The 24,478-nt window shown below is 40.6% G+C and overlaps 1 long non-coding RNA gene across 1 annotated transcript; it reads left to right on the forward strand.

Annotated features, from left to right (window-relative positions):
• Window positions 1–16,300: 16,300 nt before the first annotated feature.
• On the forward strand, window positions 16,301–22,861 carry LOC120437427. Its single transcript, XR_005611116.1, has 8 exons — window positions 16,301–16,546; window positions 20,672–20,871; window positions 20,969–21,082; window positions 21,227–21,432; window positions 21,551–21,675; window positions 22,138–22,299; window positions 22,551–22,675; window positions 22,752–22,861. It is a non-coding gene; the product is annotated as an uncharacterized LOC120437427 (long non-coding RNA).
• The last annotated feature ends 1,617 nt before the right edge of the window (window positions 22,862–24,478 follow it).

Genomic DNA, 24,478 nt, shown 5'->3' on the forward strand with positions numbered 1-24,478 from the left:
TCGGAGCTGGTAGTTGTGCAAACACACAATAACTTGACTGATGGTGTGTGCTGTGATTCTGTTGTGGACCGTATGGCAAGATGTTGAAAACAACAGCATGCCGTACTTTTAAGATTTAGCACTATGCAATGCTGTCCTCCTCACCAATACTCACAATAGGAAATTTAGCACTAAGAGGACATACAGAAACATTGTTTTGTCCATCAAATCGCAATTTTCTAAAAGAATCTGAACTCATGGCAGGGTTTGATCCAGAAAGGTACTTGCAGTCACACCAGCTATCTTGATCACACAAGCAAAACAAACTCACTGATTTGTTGAGTAGCAAGATCGCCTCAATAATCGTTGATGATAACAAGCTGGCAAATTCTTTCTCCATAATTCTAGATTGCACTCCAGATATTAGCCACACTGAACAGCTATCAGTTGTAATTCAGATGGCACTTCTCATTACTAGAGAGAAGCCCCATGATGAGCAGTATTTTATGGGGTTTTTGAAAGCTGAAGAAACCCTAGGGAAACATTCCGCATCCATGATTTTAAACAGGCTGGAAGAGCTGAAAACTCCCTTTGAAGACTGCAGAGGTCAGTCATATGAGAATAGGGCCAACATAAGGGGAAAAAACAAGGGCATTTAAGCTAGGCTCCTTGAATTGACTCCTAGATCACTCTTTGTTCCCTGGAGCTCATACACTGAATTTGGTTGCGGGTGATGCTGCAAAGGGATCTATTGATGTCACGAGTTACTTTGGGATTTTGCAAAAATTTTACTGTTTTTGGCATACACCCAGAGTTAAGCTATCCTAAAAAAACATGCTAATATCACACTGAAAATGTGGTCTTGTCCTACAAATCATTTGACAAGCTATTGAGTGATGCTGAAGAAACTGTGTAAGGCCTTTAGCGCTACTTTGTTTTTTCTTTCCAGGACACAGGAGATCAAAAATTTGATTTGACTTATATTAAATCTGGTTCTTGTCATTCTTTTACTGAATAGAGAGAACACAACTCAGTTAGTCAAAATATTTACAATTATTTATTTAATCATCTTCTGGAAGAGAGAGACATGCACAGCCCAAAACCATTTTGCAGATTTCTAGCATTAGAAGCCAAAAATATGTATCATATAGGTGTTATTTTGGTCCTTTACACATCACACATAGTTTCGATAAAACAACTCCTTCTGTGTTACTAGTTCCGCTTTTTCTGTCTGGTTTCCTGTATTTTATTAATATGCTTCTGCAGCTCTGCACGGAACTTCCTGTTTTTTAAACTTCCACTAGCTTAAGCCTCTGTTGCTAAGGCGACCTGTCCCCCTCTGACCTAGTTCTCTCTTGCAGCTGGCCTTGCTTTATACAGGCCTTTACTATTAAAATACATAAAACAATATAATCAGAAAATAAGCATTAAGAATATATATTTATTCTGTAACACTTACCATCAAAATCTGCTGAACTTTGTACATGACAGTCAGTGTTGGGAAGGTTACTTTTAAAATGTATTCCACTACAGAATACTGAATACATGCCCCAAAATGTATTCTGTAACGTATTCCGTTACGTTACTCAATGAGAGTAACGTATTCTGAATACTTTGGAATACTTAATATATTATCATGCTGTTTACAACTACATGAATGTCCTATTGCTGTGATTTATTACTGTTACTGAAGGTCCGCGGCTCCAAACGTAGTAAAGGGACCTCTAGCTAATACGTCGGGTTCGTGTCGGGCTGGTAGCCGAAAAAATAGCTTTACTTTGTTGTCTGGGTCAACTTTGCTTGCGGAGACAGAGAGAGCGTTGAAAGGCTGCTCCAACGGAACTTATTTTTCCGGAGGAAAACACGAACACAGTGTACAGTTGAGTCTTAATAGCTTACTTACAAATGGGCTCCTCAGGCACTCTTCTTGGCTGCTGTGGTTATTATTATATTTAAATGCTTCCAGCTCCCGTTTTGCTCCGTGACAGCTCGGACTTTTCCTTTCTCTCCCTCCCTCGCTCACAGACACATAACGGGTATGGTAGTCCATTCTCCCTGCAGCACGGACTACACTGCCCATCAGGCTACATGCTTTAGAGCTATACCTGTAGCATTCTGCCTTTTAGCTTAGCACAACAACAATAACAAAAAGCGCTCTCACCCAGGAAACACGCAGAGAGAGAGCGCGTCACCCTGTAACCATGGCAACCGTAACGCTGCCGCCTGGAACAACAGAACGTAGCTGTCAAACAAACCCAAACAGTCCTGACCCGCGACCAGAGATGGGCAGTAACGCGTTACTTGTAACGCGTTACTGTAATCCGATTACTTTTTTCAAGTAACGAGTAATGTAAGGGATTACCATTGCAAAAACGGTAATTAGATTACAGTTACTTTCCCGTAGGAACGCTGCGTTACTGCGTTACTAAAACTGTGAGTTTTTTGCGAGAATGTCTCATGACAGTGACGTAAGCGAGTGAAACGTTCGTGACAACAGCTGTCTGCAGATCAACAATGGATAATATATCAAGTACGGGAGAGAGTATGAGCGTGCAGCGTTTAAAGCGTGGAAGTACTGACCTTATTTTGAGTGTGATTCCATAAAAAGTGACAAAAACATTAGCGTCCGTTGTGCGTGGGAAGAAAACTTCTTTTTACAGCGAAAAAAACCCCTTAACTTCCAAGCAAGCGCCGAGTGCGCTACGACTGTAATGGGAAATTCACAGAGAAACTCGCGGAGTCTTCAACTGACCGCTGCGGCACACCTGCACCAGGCTAAACCTCCGCCTACCCCAGTCCTGCTTTACAGGTGAAAATAGAGCAACTAGTCTTTGATTTTATTTATTTTCTGCTGTGTTTTACTTGCATCTATTTGAAAGAGTGAGTGTAAACACAAAAAAATATTTTATTTTATGTGCTGGAATATGCAGAAAATAGGTTTAAATGTTAAACAAATTTCTTCCAGTCAGAGAATGTTGCATATAATTAAGTTTTTGCTTGATGCATAAAGTTAAAAGATTAAAACTAATAAAACAAGTTTTAAAAAGAGACATTTCCATTTGATTACATTTTGTATGATGGATTATGTAGAAAAAGTAGAATTGGGCTGAAAGATCTATCGCTTTATCACCTATTCAGGTTGTAAATCGTGTTTTTAAAAAGTAACTAAGTAACTAAGTAATTAATTACTTTTGAAAATAAGTAATCAGTAAAGTAACGGGATTACTTTTTTGGGAAGTAATCAGTAATTAGTTACTGATTACTTTTTTCAAGTAACTTGACCAACACTGCCCGCGACAATATGAAACAGGGAAGTACCGCCGTGTAATCCATTTATTTCAACAAAGTAACTGTATTCTGAATACCACCTTTTTAAACGGTAACTGTAACGGAATACAGTTACTCATATTTTGTATTCTGAATACGTAACGGCGGTACATGTATTCCGTTACTCCCCAACACTGATGACAGTGAACTAAGAGAACTATACCCAAATGTGGGAATACCGTAGTTTATGGTCTTTGTCCTGCAGGCGTTGATTTGGCGCACGTTGCTCTCACACCACCTAACAAAGTCACTGATGACCCCCCCTGAATTCCTGATCATTCCCATCTGATACGCATCCGATGATGGCTGTGTCATCTGAGAACTTCTGTAGGTGGCAATCGTCCGAATTATAACAGAATTCCGAAGTATACTAGCTGAACAGGAAGGGTGAGCGACCCATGTCCTGTGGTGCTCCCATGCTGCAGATTTCCACCTTGGACACACAGTCAGGGAGCCTCACATACTGTGGTCTGTTGGTAAGGTGGTAAGGTAAGGTGTTGGTACTGATGGCCCACGTGGTCAGCTGTTTTCCTACTCAGGCTCCCTCCAGCGTCCCAGCTGGATGGTGTTGAAAGCACTGGAGAAGTCAAAAAACATGATCCTCACAGTACTCTCTGCCTGCTCTGAGAGAGGGATCGGTCTAAGACGTAGATGACCCCATCAACAAGCGGACTGTGATGCCCCCTATCTACACACATGCGCACACACACACACGGACACGCACACGCACACACACACACACACAATATACTCCCCAGATACACACTACTTAATTTAATTATCCTCTTCTGTGAAAGGACTACTGCTACCTGTATGAGTATCACTATTTAGACTTGACTTTGTTTTAGAATTTAGATTTTATGTTACTGTTAAGGGATTTTGTGATGTTATGATGTTTTTCCTTTTTGATACATCTTCCTTTTTAATGTTTCATTTACTCAGTTCTCCTTATAATGCTCCATTTACTCATATGCTCCTGTTAAGAAAGGCTTGGAAAGCACATAGTGTTCACATATCTTTATGTTTTGTCTTTGCTTCTTCTCACACACATACACATGAGCCCTGCAGTAATCGCTGACTCCTGTGAAAGTCTCTTGCAGACACCCTTGGAAACAGGACCCAACTGGCTTCTGTTTTCCTCGAGATAGACAATACACTCACACACACACACACACACACTGTGTCCTATACATGCCCAGATTGTCTGTTAAAGCCTGAAAAACAGGGAATGTTGCGATGTATAAATAAAGCTGACTGCAAAGCCTCGGGTGAGTATCACCCGATCACTCACCCGTCATGCGTAGTTCTCTGAACAAAACTCTGACTGTTTCTGTATTCTTTCAATGTTTAAAAATGTCTTGCCACTGACATTTAATTGGTCCTTCGAGCGGATAGTTTATTGATATTATTGTATCATCTAACTATTCACAGACGGAGCCACCAGATCCTGACGTCGTGACTACCTGCACTGCAACCACCGTTTCTAGCGAAGCGAGGAAAAGCCCAGGGTGTACATTCGCCTACTGGCCAGTGTCTTATACAGGTCCACGACGCCAGGTTCTCGTGACGCCGAAAAAGAACACAGCGCAACATTGAAGGTGAATATAAAGCAGCCAGAAACACTTTGCGTTGAATAATCGATTTTAGTTTGACACTGCTCAAAGTAGAAGGGTCCTGTGTGGACCGAAAAGGAAAAGGACAGACGTGTCCTATGTAATATGCTCGCCGGGTAAGACGAAACAACCTGCCCTGTGGGGCCTGTTTCGCAACATAAGTAAGGGTTGGTAGCCAGTATATCTCACGCTCGCCTGCGTGAAGACGGATTAACACGCCCTGGGAGGCTTAATCCGCAGCATAAAAACAAAAGGTTGGTAGCCACGCTCGCCTGTGTAAGACGGATTAACATGCCCTGAGAGGCTCAATCCGCAACAAAAATAAAGGTTGGTAGCCAGAGAAGCGAGAGTGTCAAATGAAAATAGGATTTTTCTCTAAGCGCTAACTGTTTGCTGAATGTTTGTTGAGGAGTAAGTGCTTCATTGAATAGGAGCTCTAGGCTCCTGCACTACTCCTATTGTTTTCCTGTGAGTACTGGATGGTGAGAAAGAGGAAAGGTTGCGCTTCAACGCGTAAAATTAAGTCCGCCCTGAATTTAGTTCAGGGTAGAAGGCTGACTTAATAACCTCCTCTGACTCTAGTACCAGAACGTCTCACAGTGTGTGCTGGCAGTATTAATAAATAAAAGCAAAACAAGGTGTAATGTTTTAAAGCATGGAAAGAGGAATGAAGTGGAATAAACAAAAGGTTAAATTAAATTAGAGCTTAGTTAATGTATTCAAATTGATAATAGAAGGATAGCAACTGGTAAACTGGTATTAATAATGAAATATAGTTGGCAGGACGACCGTGCCTAGAATGGATAGAATGCATGAAACCAGATAACTCACACAAACACATATTAAATGAAATAGAGAGATGCATAAGGTATATTAAGGTTGTGTCATTGTTCAGCCAAAGAAAGTGTGTGAAAAGGAAAATGTCTCCAGCTTGGGAAAGGGTGAGACTGCAGCTCACCCTCAGCCCTTGGTGGACACAAATAAAATATTGTAATATACTATTGCTGTTATATAAAAAGATAATAATATTAATAATGAAATAATATTAAATATGAAGAGGCATCTCAGTCAGTTGTGATGTGAGGTGGATAATTGTTAAAAGTAATCTGTATCAAGCTTAAGGTTTGCTCAAATGCAGTATAATGACATATGAGATGAAGAAAATAAAGAAAATATGTAAACTAATTAAGTGCATAGAGACACTTGACCCGCTTGTAAACCTGTCATCCTAGATGAGATTTTGTTAAGATGAAGAGCAAACCTATACTACCAAGCTAATGAGCAAGATACACACTTTTTATTGTGTATTAATTTTTTTTGTTTTTCAGAGCAGAAGCTGCATGATATTAAAAGCTCACACATGCAGCAGTCTGTGATCTCAGTTTTTTCTCTCACACTTCTGCTTTGTTTCTGACAGCAGTTCTTTTTCTTTTTGTGTCCCAACTCGCGTGTAAAGCGTTCAAGCCATCAGTAACTTGTTTTTGTTTTGTTTTGTTTTGTTGGGTTGAAAAATGAATAAATCAGTTTCAGTTGTATCAGTTTGATGATGATAAGTCCAGAGCCAGCTGAGAGCTGGGGTGTCTGTTTTTTGTTTGAAATGTAATTTTGTGTTTCTCAGCAAGGAACAACTACAATTTCATTTCTGTTTTTGAGAAAGGAGAATTTAAAATAATAGTAATAATAATAATAATAATAAAACAAAGAGTGATGTTTTGTTTAAGTGATGAAGACAGCTAATACTGCAAATTTTTAAATAAACTCCAATCATGGAGACCTGAAGTCACATGCGTAGGGCACACCCTCTCAGGTGAAGGCAGAAAGCTACTAAACAATAGAAAAGAAGCCATACAAAATGCGCCACAGCCACAAAACTAAGCATTCACATTTTTTCTGACTCTTTGTGAGCCTGAGTTATGACCTTGGCTCCCTGCCTACAAACGCAATGAAAAAACAGCTTACACTCATGAACACGTGAAGATTTTCCAGCAAGGTTAAAGCAAAAAAATTAATATACACCTGTTGTTAAATGATGCAGTTTATCTATTACTAACAAATAAACCCTCTGGGTTGCAGGACAACAATTTAACTTCTTCAAATAGAAAACACAGAGACTGGTATGACCAACCAGTAATTAAACAACAATTTTAGTGGTTAAAAGTTGTGAGATGTTTTGTGCTGATTGAACGACACATGTGATTACTGACGGAAGGAAAATTCCTTTTTGTGCTTTTAAACATGATCTTAAGAATTTAAATATCTACCTGTGTTGTCCTGTCAACTTGGTGGGTTATGAGTTGATTACATCGTGAGAGAAAAGAAAGAAAAAAAAAGGGGAAGGCTGACACAGGGCCTGCCCGGTGTTTCTCCCCTCTCTTTGTATCACAGCCAGCACAACATAATTTTCCTGTTCGTACACTTCTGTTTGTTTTTGTTTTGTTTTGTTTTTTCTTCTCTTTATGTTTAAATACAGGCTGCTTTGCTGGCCCTGAAAGCCGAGGCTGACCTGGACTCCTGCTCTCCCCTCTACCACCTTCGACGTGACCCTGACCAAATGCTACAGCAGCTGGACTTACAAAAACAATTTCCTGAAAATGTCAACAGGGCTGCAGACAAGCGATCTTATGCAGCAGAGACGGAGAGCGTTAAAACCAAGGCCCGTTTCACTACACGGGGGAAAATTCCCAGACAGCTTCAGCTGACAGAGCTGTGACGAGACGCCTGCCAAGCCGAATGACAAGTAAGGCCGAGCAAAAGAATGCTGACCTTAACAATTCTGCATTAACACTGTGCAGGGCAGTGATGGACCAACACGGCAGCAAGAAGGGCGTGCCAGAGACAGGAGGAGCAACTGAGGTCGAATGGACAAAACACAGAAGAAGATGCAGTTTTCACCTGCGGTGAGCATGGACACTGGAGAAAAGGACTGTCCCAATTGGGGTCAGAACCAGGACAAACTGAACTTTGAACAGCAATGGTGGCAAGCGGACTGAAAAGGAGGAGGGCAGGACCCCAGGGCAGGTTTCAGGCTGTGGTTTACCCAGAACACCAGAACAGGAAAGTGATGAACACACACACATCTATATACACCGATTCAGAATGAAGTGAAATATACACATGAACACATGTGCACTCGTTGATAGAGGGAGAAATGGCACACACACGCTTATGCAATGAAGAATGCTTTGCTCGCAAATGCTTATGCTCATGCAAAATGCTGCACACAAACATCCCAATACATAATTTTTATGAGAAGCAATTGACTGCTTAAAATGTGTTTTATGTCACCCAGAGGATATCTATGTAGATTTAAGGAACAAGGTCTAAAATTGTCCGGTTATGAAAACAATGTCTGTGCGTGAGGTCTGTTTATGGCTCAAGGTCTTGATTGAATTGTCTATTGTGCTACACACTTTGTAAATGAAGTAATATCAAAAGTCTCTGAAGCACTGGGCTTTAGTATAAAACATCACTTCTCATATCTCATAGACAAATCCATAAGAGAAACAAAACTAGCAGAATGGATGACAAAACTGTTAGAAAACAAAGAAATAGTTTTGAACAATCAACTGCCAGATGATTCTCTTCCAGTCTCTTCCAGGTTGAAACCAGGAGATTGGATCCTGATAAAAGTGCTCCAGAGGAAAAAGTGGAGCTCCCCGAGGTGGGAAGGACCCTCCCAAGTCCTCCTGGCCACACCAACAGCCTGCAAAATTGCTGAACGACCTTCCTGGATTCATCAGAGCCACTGTAAAAAAGTGAGTGACAGCCCATAGACACTGAGACGCCAGCACCCCTGCCTGTTAGTGATCTGGGAGGTGGAGAGAGGGCTGCTTGGGTAAATCCCGCCCTTGTTCTTCTCGCCCCTAGTCTACTCACTCACAGGACCAGGTGTGTTCGGTCATCATGAAGACCCTACTCGTTCTGGTGGCCAGTGTCACAATTCTGTTGGGACTGCTGTCGCTGATTTCAGAAGAAGAAGGACAAGATTGACACATGACACAATACATCCAGACGACATGACACAAGATCGCAACCACCCATGGATGAACAATGCCTGGTACCGTTATGTGTAAAACTCCACAAGAGACAGAAACTATTACATCTGTTCGCACATGCCTCTTAATGCAAAACACCTGATAATGTGCATTCCACCAACTTGTCTGACACACTGAATACGCTACGTGAGCTCAGACGAGTACAGCAGCAAGATTACACACACAACACCGAGGACTGGCTCACGTGGCTGTTTAGCGGGTCATGGAAGTCATTGCTCACTAAAGGACTAACATTCGTTGGGATGCTCCTTCTGCTACTTTGCTTATTTTCCACATGTGTACTGCCTTGTATTCGGAGTATGATAAGCAAAATGTTTACTGTAAGAGTGCAAGCTTACATTGCATTATCTCAAGTTGAACAAGCTCGAGAAAAGGTACAAGTTGAAGAAGATGATTTTTTAAGCACTAAACTGTGTAAACCCACTAAAGTTGATCATGTACGTTTTCACAAGATGATACTCTAGTTGAAAATGCTTCTGCAAGTGACTAGTGGTTGAAGTACATAAATATATATGAACAACAGCAGGGAATGTTAAGGGATTTTGTGATGTTATGATGTTTTTCCTTTTTGATACATCTTCCTTTTTAATGTTTCATTTACTCAGTTCTCCTTATAATGCTCCATTTACTCATATGCTCCTGTTAAGAAAGGCTTGGAAAGCACATAGCTCCATTTACTCATTTACTCATATGCTCCTGTTAAGAAAGGCTTGGAAAGCACATAGTGTTCACATATCTTTATGTTTTGTCTTTGCTTCTTCTCACACACATACACATGAGCCCTGCAGTAATCGCTGACTCCTGTGAAAGTCTCTTGCAGACACCCTTGGAAACAGGACCCAACTGGCTTCTGTTTTCCTCGAGATAGACAATACACTCACACACACACACACACACTGTGTCCTATACATGCCCAGATTGTCTGTTAAAGCCTGAAAAAACAGGGAATGTTGCGATGTATAAATAAAGCTGACTGCAAAGCCTCGGGGTGAGTATCACCTGATCACTCACCCGTGCGCACGTAGTTCTCTGAACAAAACTCTGACTGTTTCTGTATTCTTTCAATGTTTAAAAATGTCTTGCCACTGACAGTTACTTATCCCAATTTGTAGTTAAAACTTATTACTGCCTTTTTACTGCTCTTTTATAAAACTTTTTCTTTTTTAAGTTGCAATCATTATTGCAGTGTAGAGGCTGGTGAGGAACAGTATTTCATTTCATTTAAGATGCCTGGGATGAAGTGACCTTTGTCCTTTAGATGTAGATGGACTGCCGAGTCTTGTCCCATCGAGGTGGCTCTTCTGTGTTGTGCCATTCATTTATGACACTAACTGTCTGCCATCTATAATCCAGTTTTCAGATCCCTTCCCAGACGACTTAACACCCACATGGGCCTTCCGACCACAGGAATTCACATGATAGGGTGGGGCTAGATTTCATAATGAGTTCACCAAACAGGACCACCCCTGGATGTAAATGTGTAAAAACTGTGATCAAAACAGCTTTCCTGCTTATCTCTGTGTATCAGAGAATCCGGATGAGAGCAGAGCTGCTGTTAGGGTGAAAATGTTTGTTTTTCTATTATACAAAACTGCTTTAATTATTTTTGTAAACACATTGCAAATGTGCTCATTTGAGTTGGTTCTGTGTCTTTTGAAGGTCGAGAACTTCGTTCAGATTTTCCAAACTGATATATTATAGGAATGACGTGCAATGAGTGCAGAAGGAATCTGCAGCAAAACTTACATACACGTGATAATGGTTTTCTATAAGTCTCTGGGTCAGAGAGTTCAAACAAGATATACTAATCCAGACCTTAGAATTAGTAGAAGAACAATGGATAGGGTTATTTTTCTTTTCTGTCTTTCAGAGTCCAGGAGGAGCAGATAGAGACGAGGTCACGCATTGTACGAGGAGGATTTGGATTGAGACAGCAAGACTACCATGTTCATGTGGGAGCAAAATAGCCACGATAATCGTTGTTTTTTTTCTCACTATATAAAGGTGTACAGCCCTTTTGAGTGTTATCCTTTCTGTGAAGCAGGTTGCTGGTTCACATAGATGTGAACATAGCGCTGTGTAAACTTGTAATTTCAACAGCCAATGCAAATTGAATCTTATTGCTACTGAAATTCCTTCTGAAAAATTTGAACACGACACTGCTCTGATTAGAGTATTAAGACTTTGAATTTATGGAATTGTTTGATAACAATTTATCTGAAAACAGATGATATAGATCAGCAGGTGGTCTCCTTCAACTCGCAATGTCAAAAAATTCTAGATAAAGTGGCTCCTCTTAAAATCAGGAAAGGCAGCACTGTTAAATGCCCGCCCTGGTTCACAGAAGCTATCCGCAGCTTTAGGTGAATGTGCCGTAAAACTGAGCGCCTGTGGAAAATCACAAAACTTGAGGTTCATAAGCTCCACTTAAAAGAACTATTATCTACCTTTAATGACATGGTGACAGACTCAAGAGCCACTTATTTCTCTCAACTACTTGCAGTAGGAAAAAGAAATCCTAAAGTTGTCTTTGATACAGTGAGTAGCATCGTCTCCCCCCAACGCCATGTACACCTGTCTTTTCAGATAAGGACTGTAGTGAATTTTTAAAATTTTTTCAAGATAAGATTAGTTGCCTAAGAGGTAACATAACTCCCTCAGGTAACCCCACTAACCATGATCTTCCACACTCCATAATTATGGAATCTTTCCTCCCAGTTTCTTTAAAAGATCTATTGGAAATACTGACTCAATTGAAACCTTCAACGAGTTCAGCTGATGTCTTACCTACTCATTTATTTTGTAAAGTTTTTGAGACCATCGGGCCCTCTGTGGTCACACTGATAAACCGTTCCTTGCTATCTGGCTCTGTCCCCAGGTGCTTTAAACAGGGGGTTATTCAACCTTTGCTGAAAAAGCCTAACCTGGATCCAACACTTCAGTCAAGCTTCAGGCCCATCTCAAAACTTCCTTTTATCTCTAAAATCTTTGAAAAAGTCGTTTGGCTACAAGTAAAGAAAGCGCTGGAGAAGCATAATATTCTTGATAAATTTCAATTGGGTTTTAGAAAGTTACACTCTACAGAAACAGCTCTCCTGAAAGTCACAAATGACCTCTTGATGGCTGCAGACAGGGGTGATTGCTCAGTCCTAGTTCTTCTGGACCTTAGCTCAGCCTTTGATACCGTTGACCATCAGATCTTAATCCATCGCTTAAATCTTATGGTAGGGATATCTGGATCTGTCCTAAAGTGGTTCACCTCATTCCTGGAAGATAGAATGCTTTTAGTCTCAGTGGGAAACTTCCGATCAGATGCGGCTAAGTTTCTATGTGGAGTCCCACAAGGTTCGGTTTTAAGCCCCCTGTTATTTTCACTATATATTCTTCCTTTAGGCCGGATCATTAGCGGTTTCAAAAATATTTCCTAACATTTGTATGCAGACGACATCCAATTATACAACTCCTTTAAACCTTGGGAATTAGACAAGCTATCCACTGTTATGGACTGTCTTAAGGAAATTAATCTTTGGATGACAAACAATTTTCTGCAGCTGAACGCAGACAAGACCGAGTGCTTAATCCTTGCCCCAGAGAATATCAAGCCCCAAATTAGTCAACATCTGGGTGCCTTTTCATCGTCGATAAAAACTACTGCTCGGAATCTTGGGATAATTTTCGATCAATCTTTGTCTTTTGACATTCATATTAAATCCGTGACCCGCTCCTCCTTTTTTCATTTAAGAAATATTGCCAAACTCAGGACTATTGTCTCCACAACTGAACTGGAGATGCTTGTCCACACCTTCATTTCCTCCCGGCTAGACTATTGTAATGCACTCTTCTCCTGTCTATCTAAGGCCTCACTAAATCGGCTCCAAGCGGTTCAAAATGCTACAGGAAGGCTTTTAACCCACAGCAATAAATTTTCCCATATCACTCCTATACTAAAATCCTTGCACTGGCTTCCGGTTGGGTATAGATATAAGTTTAAAATCCTCAACTTTACGTTTATGTTTTTACAAGGTGAGGCCCCCACCTATATCTCGGAGCTTCTCCAACCCTATTCTCCAAAGCGGACTCTTAGATCCACTGATAGTGGTCTTCTATCTATTCCACGGACTCGTTTGAAAACGAAGGGGGATCACGCTTTTCAAACCCTGGCTCCAATACTGTGGAACAGTTTACCCTCCCCGCTACGCACCATCGACACTGTGGCTTCTTTTAAAAAACAGCTTAAAACACATCTGTTTAGACAGGCATTTGGGTAATGTTAGTGTGTAATATGTTGTTTTATTCTATATTTATACTGTACTATTGCTTTGTTTGATATGCTTTTATTCTTCCTTTATATTGCTATATTGTTTGTCTGTTTGACATGCCTTCATTCCCATGTGAAGCACTTTGTAACAGCTTTTTGTCTTAAAAAGTGCTATATAAATAAATTTTATTTACTACTTACTTACTTTGCAGACATAACATAAGATAAAGGAAACACTTTGCTAGCCTGTGAAACATCTTTCAGAGTAAACACTTCAAAATACAAATACAAAATGGACCTTTAGGAGGAGTGTAGCTGCCTCCACTTACATTCACTTCATATTCAGATTTGAGGTGTGAAACAGAACACATTGGTGTCAGAGCAGGTTTTATTGCTCAAATAATAAAAATGTCAAGAACTCCTCTGGGATGATTCTCATGTTTTAATGAGTACATTCCTTGATCTATGCATGTATATGTGTATCTTAAAGATTTTAAAGAGGACACTGAGATAAACAGTAAGTATAAAATTTAACAAGCTCCTAAAATATGTTGAAAATCTCACTTTTATTTATCTTTTTAACAACGTAAAAACTGATCAGCCAAGGACTGTCAGCATTCTCACTTCATTGTATGATCTGCGGGGCTCAGATGTTTAATGCAGTAATCTTTAGGCCTTCTCCTGTTGCCTCTCTCTTACTAGCAGAGATGGGCGCGTTACTGTAATCTGATTACTTTTTTCAAGTAACGAGTAATGTAAGGGATTACTATTGCAAAAACGGTAATTAGATTACCGTTACTTTCCCGTAGGAACGCTGCGTTACTGCGTTACTAAAACCGTGATTTTTTGCGAGAATGTCTCACGACAGTGACGTAAGCGAGTGCGACGTTCGTGACAACAGCTGTCTGCAGATCAACAATGGATAATATATCGAGTGGGGGAGAGAGTATGAGCATGCAGCATTTAAAGCGTGGAAGTACTGACCTTATTTTGAGTTTGATTCCATAAAAAGTGACAAAAACATTAGTGTCCGTTGTGCGTGGGAAGAAAACTTCTTTTTACCGCGAAAAAACCCCCTAAACTTCCAAGCAAGCAGCGAGTGCGCTACCACGTAATGTGAAACTCACAGAGAAACACAGGGATTCTTCCACTGACCGCCGCGGCACACCTGCACCAGGGTAAACCTCCGCCTACCCCAGTCCTGCTTTATAGGTGAAAATAGAGCAACAGGACCGCTAGTCTTTGATTTTATTTATTTTCTGCTGTGTTTTACTTTCATCTATTTGAAAGAGTGAGTGTAAACACAAAAAAATATTTTATTTTATGTGCTGGAATGTGCAGAAAATAGGTTTAAATGTTAAACAAATTTCTTACAGTCAGAGAATGTTGCATATGATTAAGTTTTTGCTTGATGCATAAAGTTAAAAGATTTAAAGTTTAAAAGAGACGTTTCCATTTGATTACATTTTGTATGATGGATTATGCAGAAAAAGTAGAATTGGGCTGAAAGATCTGTCGCTTTATCACCTATTCAGGTTGTAAATTGTGTTTTTAAAAAGTAACTAAGTAACTAAGTAATTAATTACTTTTGAAAATAAGTAATCAGTAAAGTAACAGGATTACTTTTGGGGGAAGTAATCAGTAATTAGTAACTGATTACTTTTTTCAAGTAACTTGACCAACACTGCTTACTAGGTCAGTAAATATCAGCAGTTATATATATTAGCAGTAAAGTAACACAGAGATTAAGATATTACTGTATATAAATGTATCACTGATGGGACATGAGGCCTGTTGAAGGCAGCCAAGCTGGGGTCAGACTCAAGGTCAGATGAAAACCATCATGTGCTGAGCAAACTGAAGCTCTGGTGCTGCCACCTAGTGGCTCTTTCTTTCTTTTTTTTTCTTTTTTTACTTTTTACACAATGCATACACTCATTGGCCACACACCTTGCAAGGTGTGCTATGTGAATCTCACAGAAAACATAAAATGAATTCCACACACAGGGGCAGTCCTAGCCTATTTGGTGCACTGGGCAAACCCTTTAAAAAACACTGACACTCTGAAACTGACAGGACCATTATACACACACCGAGGAGAGTGTAAATAATGACAAACACCATGAACCCTGCAGGAAACATACACACCAGATTCAAACAGGATAAAAATCAATCAAACTAAGCACTGATGCTCTTATTTTTATATTTTAGTAATATGCTTGCAATATATTTTATGAACTTTAGCTGCTACTTGTAATACAAAATTTTTGGTACCCTTTGGTCAATGAAAGAAAAACTCACAACGGTCACAGAAATAACTTTAATCTGACAAAAGTAATAATAAATAAAAATTCTATAAATCTTAACCAATGAAAGTCAGACATTACTTTTCAAGCATGCTGCAACTGAATTATTTAAAAAATAAACACATGAAACAAGCCTGGACAAAAATGATGGTACCCACAACTTAATATTTTGTTGCACAACCTTTTGAGGCAATCGAACGAATTCTGTAACTATCAATGAGACATCTGTACCGATCAGCAGGTATTTTGGCCCACTCCTCATGAGCAAACTGCTCCAGTTGTTTCTGGTTTGAAGGGCGCCTTTTCCAGACTGCATGTTTCAGCTGCTTCCAAAGATGCTCAATAGGATTGAGGTCAGGGTTCATAGACGGCCACTTTAAAATAGTCCAATTATTCCTCTTAGCCATCCTTGGGTGTTTTTAGCTGTGTGTTTTCAACACGTTCTCACTCCCAACTCGTCAAATGTGTGACGCATGGTCAGGCTCCCTCTGCTTCACTTATCGACGCGCAGGGTACCCCCCTCGCGTCGAGAATTGACGTGCAGGGTCCTCCTATTGAATACTATGCTGCTCCCTAAACGTTGTTTATTGACGACAAGAGATTGCCGCGGAAGAGCCTGTTGTCCGTATATTTATATATTTCCGAAATCACATTGTAGTGACGTGTACTGAACACAATATATTATATAATGTAAACAACTACCTGAGAAACATCAGATACAGCAGATAAATTAATTATAGGCCATTACTTTTGTATCGTTTATTGTATTTATGGAGGGAGAGGTGTATGCTGGGTAATGGCACAGCTAGCGACCGGGTGACCCGCTTCGGATGTTCAGTCCATCAGGCGTTATTAGCAGAAATCAGTCCCATAGATGTGGGCCATCTCCACCTGCTAGATTGTTCAGAAGGTTGTTATCATCCATCCAGATGGAGGATCACTAACAGGAGCGTGGAAGACTCCAGGATCCACTCTGGCTGGAATCCGGTGGATACAGCAGTGTTACAGGTAAGACCATTTAAACGGACAGCATTTATAGAATGACTATTAAAAGTCAGCGAGTGTCAATAATGTTAATGTGGTTATGTTAGTAATACACCGAGTGCTAATATAACAGCTTTAAGATGCATTTGTAGATATTATTACGTGTTTTACCGTCTTTATGGTGCTAGCTTAAAGTTACGGTGTAAACGTTAGCTTATATTGTAGTAAAGCTGTTACTGTTTAAACGATGTTAGCACAGAAATATTAGCTTCTGTCATGACTGATGAAGTTAAGTTTCCAGTAAAGTGATTAATCGCAGCCACAGATTGACAGTAAATATCCCGATTAGCTTCAATGCATCTGTAATAAATATGTGCAAGTTTCAGTGCTTCGTTTAAACTGTATGATACTTATACTGACCCAGGGTCAGTGTAAAATACAATCCTAGCTGTGTGAACAAAGCCTGGCTCCTTTAATCCTGCATGACAAACCTCAGGATGCAGGTTATTATTACTCTTTCCTGCTGGCACACCTGTCACACCTGAGAGTCAGCTAGAAACTTATAGTGACGTGGACATCATGCAAAGACTGACAGACTCTGTAATACTGTAAATGATCAGTGACTCAGGTTAACACTAAACTTTAAACAGTCCCTCTGTGTCTCTGTGTGTGCTGAACATCTGGAATCAGATTGAGTCAGGCTGCATCAGGTGAATCTGTTATTTGTAAATATCAATATTTTTTATTCAGGTGTGGGGATAATATGTAAGACTGCAGTGAAGTGATGTACCAGATGAATCCCTGGCCAAAGGTATCGTACTTAAATCAGACTACTGATCCAGCCACATCAGCCTTTTGTGAGGTCTGTTTAAAGTAGACTTAAAATGAACTGCAGGTTCCTGAGAGGTGGACTGTGAGCACAGAAACACATGTTCATACATACAGCTGCAGCAAGCTTACATTAATTTTAAATCGATTTGTTACTCTGATGTCTGTCTCTCTGTTAGTCCTCTGACAGACTGGTACCTGTCCAGGTGTGCTCTACCTATGACTACTGGGACAGGCTCTAATAGAAAGTTTCTATTATTCTCATTTAAGGTATTTAAGTACTTATGCATATGTCTGTGAAGGTTCTCAGTCATCCAGGTCATCGTAGTCAAAGGAGTTTGCAAAGAAAAGCGTCTGGACTTCTTTAAGTTGCTTGAAGACGTTTCACCTCTCATCCGAGAAGCTTCTTCAGTTCTAAGGTCAAATGGCCGAGAGTCCCAGATTTAAACCCAGTGGGAGTATCCCCCCCAATGAGGGACAAAGGACCCCCTGGTGATCCTCTAATCACATGCGCCAAGGTGTGAAAGCGGGTGTGGGACCTAATCAGCCAGGGTTTCGGGTGAGCCCATTGTGAAACCTGGCCCCACCTTGTCATGTGAATTCCTGAGGTCAGATGGCCCAGGATGTGAGTGGGCGTTAAGGCGTCTGGGGAGGGAACTCAAAACTGGATTATAGATGGCAGACAGTTGGTGTCGTAAACCACCGCCTCTGTTCAAAGATGGTCGCTCACAGTGGACATAGATGGCCTCTTTCACTCCTCTTTCAAACCATCTGTCCTCTCTGTCCAATATGTGAACATTGGCATCCTCGAAAGAGTGACAAACCCTGCATTTATGGACTTCCTAAGATCCACAAGGAAGGGGTCCCACTCAGACCCATAGTCAGTAGCATAAACTCAGCCACTTATAACATTGCGAAACACCTTGCTACCATCCTTGCACCTCTCGTGGGGAACACCCCACACCACATCAAGAACTCCACCGACTTCACCGACAAGGTCCAGAAACTTACCCTGGATCCAGATGAAACCATGGTGTCCTTTGATGTAGTCTCTCTCTTCACGTGCATACCCACCACAGAAGCAGTGGAGACTGTCAGAAAACGACTACAAGAAGACAGCTCCTTGGAAGACAGGACCAACTTCACACCCGATCAGATTTGCACACTGTTAGACCTCTGCCTTACCACAACATACTTCAAATACAACGAAGGCTTCTACAGACAAAAACATGGCTGTGCCATGGGTTCCCCTGTGTCACCTATTGTAGCCAACCTTTACATGGAGGAAGTGGAAAGAAAGGCTCTTGGCTCTTTCAAAGGAGTACCCAGCCACTGGTACAGATATGTAGACGACACCTGGGTCAAAATCAAGACACAAGAAGTGGAATCCTTCACTGCGCACATTAACGCTGTGGATAAAAACATCAAGTTCACCAGGGAGGACACAAAGGATAACTGTTTGCCTTTCCTGGACTGCGCGGTGCACATTGAAGAGAATGGCAACCTCAACATTGAAGTTTACCGGAAGCCCACACACACGGACCAGTACCTCCTCTTTGACTCCCATCACCCTCTGGAACACAAACTTGGAGTAATTAGGACCCTACACCACCGGGCAGAACATGTTCCCTCCAAGCCTGAAGGGAAAAAGAAGGAACACACACATGTAAAGGAAGCACTGAAAACATGCGGTTATCCTAACTGGGCGTTCATAAAGTCAGCAAAGAGGCACAGAAAAGAAGATCAGACACCAGCGAGGGAGGATAAGAAAGACAGACGCAACAACGTTGTCATCCCCTATGTAGCCGGTGTATCAGAGAAACTCAGGAGAGTTTTCTCCAAGCACGACATCCCAGTGTACTTCAGACCCAGCAACACACTCAGACACAAACTGGTTCACCCGAAAGACAAAACTCCAAAACACAGACTGAACAACGTGGTGTATGCTGTACAGTGCAGCGAGGAATGCCCAGACCTCTACATTGGAGAGACCAAACAGCCACTTCACAAGCGCATGGCACAACATAGAAGAGCCACCTCCACAGGACAAGACTCAGCAGTCCATCTGCATCTAAAGGACAAAGGTCACTCTTTCGAGGATGCCAATGTTCACATATTGGACAGAGAGGACAGATGGTTTGAAAGAGGAGTGAAAGAGGCCATCTATGTCCACTGTGAGCGACCATCTTTGAACAGAGGCGGTGGTTTACGACACCAACTGTCTGCCATCTATAATCCAGTTTTGAGTTCCCTCCCCAGACGCCTTAACGCCCACTCACATCCTGGGCCATCTGACCTCAGGAATTCACATGACAAGGTGGGGCCAGGTTTCACAATGGGCTCACCCGAAACCCTGGCTGATTAGGTCCCACACCCGCTTTCACACCTTGGCGCATGTGATTAGAGGATCACCAGGGGGTCCTTTGTCCCTCATTGGGGGGGATACTCCCACTGGGTTTAAATCTGGGACTCTCGGCCATTTGACCTTAGAACTGAAGAAGCTTCTCGGATGAGAGGTGAAACGTCTTCAAGCAACTTAAAGAAGTCCAGACGCTTTTCTTTGCAAACTCCTTTGACTACTTATGCATATGCGTAGTTGTGACACTGTTATAGACTGTTCAGTGAAAGTTTCTAAAACTAGATGAACTTACTTCAGCGTCAGCAGTTTGAGAAAACAACTCCCTTTACAGGTGCTGATAAGGCCAAGGGCACAAAACAGCTTAACCATTGATCCGTTAGGTTTCATAGCGAGACGCGTGAAGTGTGGTATGATCAGTTTGTAACTTCCTCCCTCTTCCCTGGAATGCATAAAGGAGTGGGAGCACGACTTCTGTGGCAGAGCTGACATGACTGTGAACTTAGATGTTTGATGTGTGTTGGCTCTCCTGCGCGCAGTAATAAATAGCTTGATCACAGCAGATTTTATTTACAAAATTCCACGATACCCCCCCCACCCTCCCACTGTGAACCTGAATTGAATATTCAGAAGAAAATGAATGGATAGACTGACATTTGTTTAAATACTTCTAGAAATCTGAGCTGTTGGTGTGGTAATAATATTAGAGCTGGCAATCTTTCCTACTGAATCTCTACTCTGAGTCATGTTACCTGAGATTAATTCTATGTTTACCTGACAGCCTGGAGAAATGTACTGTGTGAAGGATGTAAATCAAATCAGATCTTAACTGCTTACATTTAAGGAGCCTGGTCATATTTAATTGTAATATGAACCAATGATTTTCTGATTGCTGATTCCAAGAGAGTCTTTGTGGAAATCCTGTTTGGCTTTTTGTCATTTTAATTCTCTTTTCCATTTGCCAGAACAGTTCTCCACAGTCACTGTCCACATGGGTCAGTGGGACCAAGAAGCACTCTGCTAATGTGGGACTCTGACCAGCAACATCCAGCAACATCCAGCAAGACCCAGGCAGCGTTTTCTATCTCCCAGCTGGAGTTTTTTGTTTGTGACTGGAGAGTCAGATTTTTGTTGACGCTGGAGGAACAGCCTCACACTTGCAGAGGTAAGTCAGTTTGTAGAGATCCCTCCCACCCTGGCTTTATGTGGCAGATTTCATATCTGAAACAGTAACATTTCACTGACTGCTGCTTATATCACAGGTTAATACATGCTACTGATCCCTGATGGGAGAATCTTCACCTCTGACAGCAAAGAAGCCTGGTGGATATTTGTTTGCAGTCTGATGATGGGACATCATGCTCTGCATCTTCAAAGTTTACCTCCTCATTATTATTATTCATACACAGTAATGTGAAGTATGCTTATATCTAGTATAACTGCTCTTCATTTATGGAGGCTGTTGAGTCTGAATGTTGGATGTTGTGTATCTCGTGTTCTCTGGGCTTTGTTGTCCTCAGTCTTTTTGCAGGATCAGAAAACAAAACCAGGAGGTCCGTAAATGTTTCTTCTCCAATTGGATGATGATAAGACTGTGACACGGGATGCCACCTTTAGTCTTGTGATGAAGCAAAGCTCAGGAAGAAGTGTGATTAAATGGTACCCACATGTGTGCTGCTGAGAAGGATGGACAGGGGCACCTGCAGCCAAATCCAAGCCTCCTCAGGTTAGTTGTAGTTGCAGAATGCTTTAGGACTGAGACAGCTGAGGCATCAAATGTTTGATTAAACGGATGAAAAAGAGAAGTTTCTTCCCTGTAATTATCATTTTTTTAAAATCTGTAGCAACTTCAGGTCTGTCAGCGTGCTGAGGTCACAGAAACAAGAAAAGCAGCTTCAGACTTCAGAGTGTTGTTTACAGTTTTCTGTCATCATGATCTCCCCTGAAGTTTATCACTATTATACAAGCAGTAAGTCCACAATACTGTAATGAAGATTCAGACTTTGGTCACAGTTGCATAATATTTTAATAATATACAATTATTTTTTGTAATTCATATTTTTTATGTTAATCAAAAATTTACTTTGTGAAATTTGTATTTGAGAATGAAGAATGTGACAATATATTTTGGTTCAATATTTAATTCATTCAGATGCAATTGTTAAATGAAAGAAAAAGAAAAATATATTCTAATTTAGCAAACTAATTTATCAAATATATATATATTACTTTTAATACATTAATTTCACACCTGTATTGACAATACTATATTGTAGTCATACAGAATCAGTTTGGTATCATTGTCTGTCTGTTCACTGATTGCTGAGACTAAGAGCTAGTTTGATCTGTTTAGATCTAAAGTATCCAAAGTTGAGCTCTAATGTTTCTTCACCCTTGTGTGTGTGATATGTGATTTCCTACATGCTGACAGAGCAGAGCGGCAGTTTGTGCTCACAGATGGTGACGGTGTGGAGAGACGGTGGTGTTTCCTCAGAAGAACTAGCAGAGTCACAAAGGGCACGAGTCCATCTCACCACCTTGACTTGCTGACTGATGCTCGTCTGCACTGCACAGAGGAAATCAACTGACCGAGGTTTGTCCAGTGTGTGTTATGAAATGTATATTTGTTTTATGCTTACAGATATGTTTTCCTTGACAGAGGCTCTGCAGAGGTTAGACAAAGCAGAGAAAATATGTGCTTTACATTTTACTGTGATTTACTGCGATATTTGTTGCCTGATGTTTAGCAGGAATGGAGAAATAGAATCAAAGGGAGATGTTTTTGATGTTTTTGTAATGATGTAAGTAAACCTTCAATATTATTTATTTGCTTGGTTATATTAGGAGTGTTTCTGAGTGAGGGAGAGAGGAGTCATCATCCAGGTAAAGTGACGTGGATCAGTGGACACACTTGTCTCCGCTTTAAAGGAGCCACTCTTAGAGAGAGACGATCCGAGTCATCCTTAAATGTTAGTGCTTTCAAATACACAAACATTTTGACTGTAATACAATTAAATCTTTGCATGTGTGTTTTCAAACTCTCAGATGGGCAGGATATCAGTCTTGGACTGTCTAACCTGCCGGAGCAGCACTGAATAACCACCACACATGAGCATGTTCCTGCAACATTCAGCATCTGATCTGCCATCTGTGTGCTTCTGTTTTTGGTAAGTAGAGTTACCTAACTACAGTAACTATAAACACATGCCATCCATTTCTAACGGCCTGGTTACTTCCTGTCAGTTATTTTAGAAACCATGTGGTCACCTGACCTAACACTGTTTCTTCTTCTTCCCCTTAATGTTGAAATGTCAAATGTCAACCAGCTGGAGAGGAAACTACACCAGTGTACTGGGCTGTTTCAGCAACACGTGCCAGACGCTGTTCCTTCATGGTGACATCACCAGAGACAGCCCTGCCCACCTCAGGAGCTCGCCATTGATCATGATGATTATAATAATGACAGCGAGCGGAACTAAGACTGTAAAAATCCATGACCAGAATGTTTAGATGCTTTCTAATTATTAATGAATACTGAGAGTCTCTTTCTGTGTTTTGTCTGTTTTGTTTTTTTTTACCTCATTTGTTACTAAAAAAGTTCACCAAACTCACACAGTTTACATTCTGTATGTTTCCATCTTTACCAGCCACAGTCTACCCGCAATTAAGCAAATAATCCTTAGAAATCGTCATTTTTCTCTTTTGTAATTGATGATAATTCAGTGAATATACTGCGCTGCTTCCTTTTATTGCATCACACATTGCTTTAAGTTTTTCAGTGTCCAGTTATTTTTTACTGTTGTTTGAATTCTCTGTATGTTTGACCCTGTAGACTGTTTAATGGACTGCTTGTCTTCCTGTTTGTAACCGCCGCCTGTTTTTGACTAAAGATTTGGATTTCTGACTTTAACACAGCCTCTGCGTGTCCTCCCTTTGTGTCCAAACATTACTGGCCTGAGCCGTCATGCACAGTGAGTCTGATCCTGTGCTGTGAGAGTCTGACAAGCATGTTTCTGGTCAGTTTGGAAGAAATAATATCACAATGTTGATCTTTTTTTAATATTCCTTCTCTTTTACAACATAAACTGTGATCAAAGTTACTTATGTTCACAGCATGTAATAATAGTGACAGTCCAGGGCATTGCGGTCTGTTGAGCTAGGGTTAGGGTTAGCAATTCAGACATATGTAATCAATATTACTCTTGCTGGAACAAACGCCTAGGAATTTGTATTATACGGTGGCCCTGAAGTGCAAACCACAAAAACAAATCACAAAACGCACAACAAATTGAAAAGCGCAAAAACAAATTGAAAAGCGCAAAAACAAATTCACTAAACGCAAAAACAAATTGAAAAGCGCAAAAACAAATTCACTAAACGCAAAAACAAATTGAAAAGCGCAAAAACAAATTCACAAAACGCACAACAAATTGAAAAGCGCAAAAACAAATTCACTAAACGCAAAAACAAATTGAAAAGCGCAAAAACAAATTCACTAAACGCAAAAACAAATTGAAAAACGCAAAACAAATTGAAAAGCGCAAAACAAATTGAAAAGCGCAACAACAAATTGAAAAGCGCAAAACAAATTGAAAAGCGCAAAAACAAATTCACTAAACGCAAAAACAAATTGAAAAGCGCAAAAACAAATTCACTAAACGCAAAAACAAATTGAAAACGCAAAACAAATTGAAAAGCGCAAAAACAAATTCAAAAGCGCAAAAACAAATTGAAAAGCGCAAAAACAAATTGAAAAGCGCAACAACAAATTC

This window comes from Oreochromis aureus, linkage group 3, assembly GCF_013358895.1.
Source record: "Oreochromis aureus strain Israel breed Guangdong linkage group 3, ZZ_aureus, whole genome shotgun sequence".
Classification (NCBI taxonomy): Eukaryota; Metazoa; Chordata; class Actinopteri; order Cichliformes; family Cichlidae; genus Oreochromis; species Oreochromis aureus.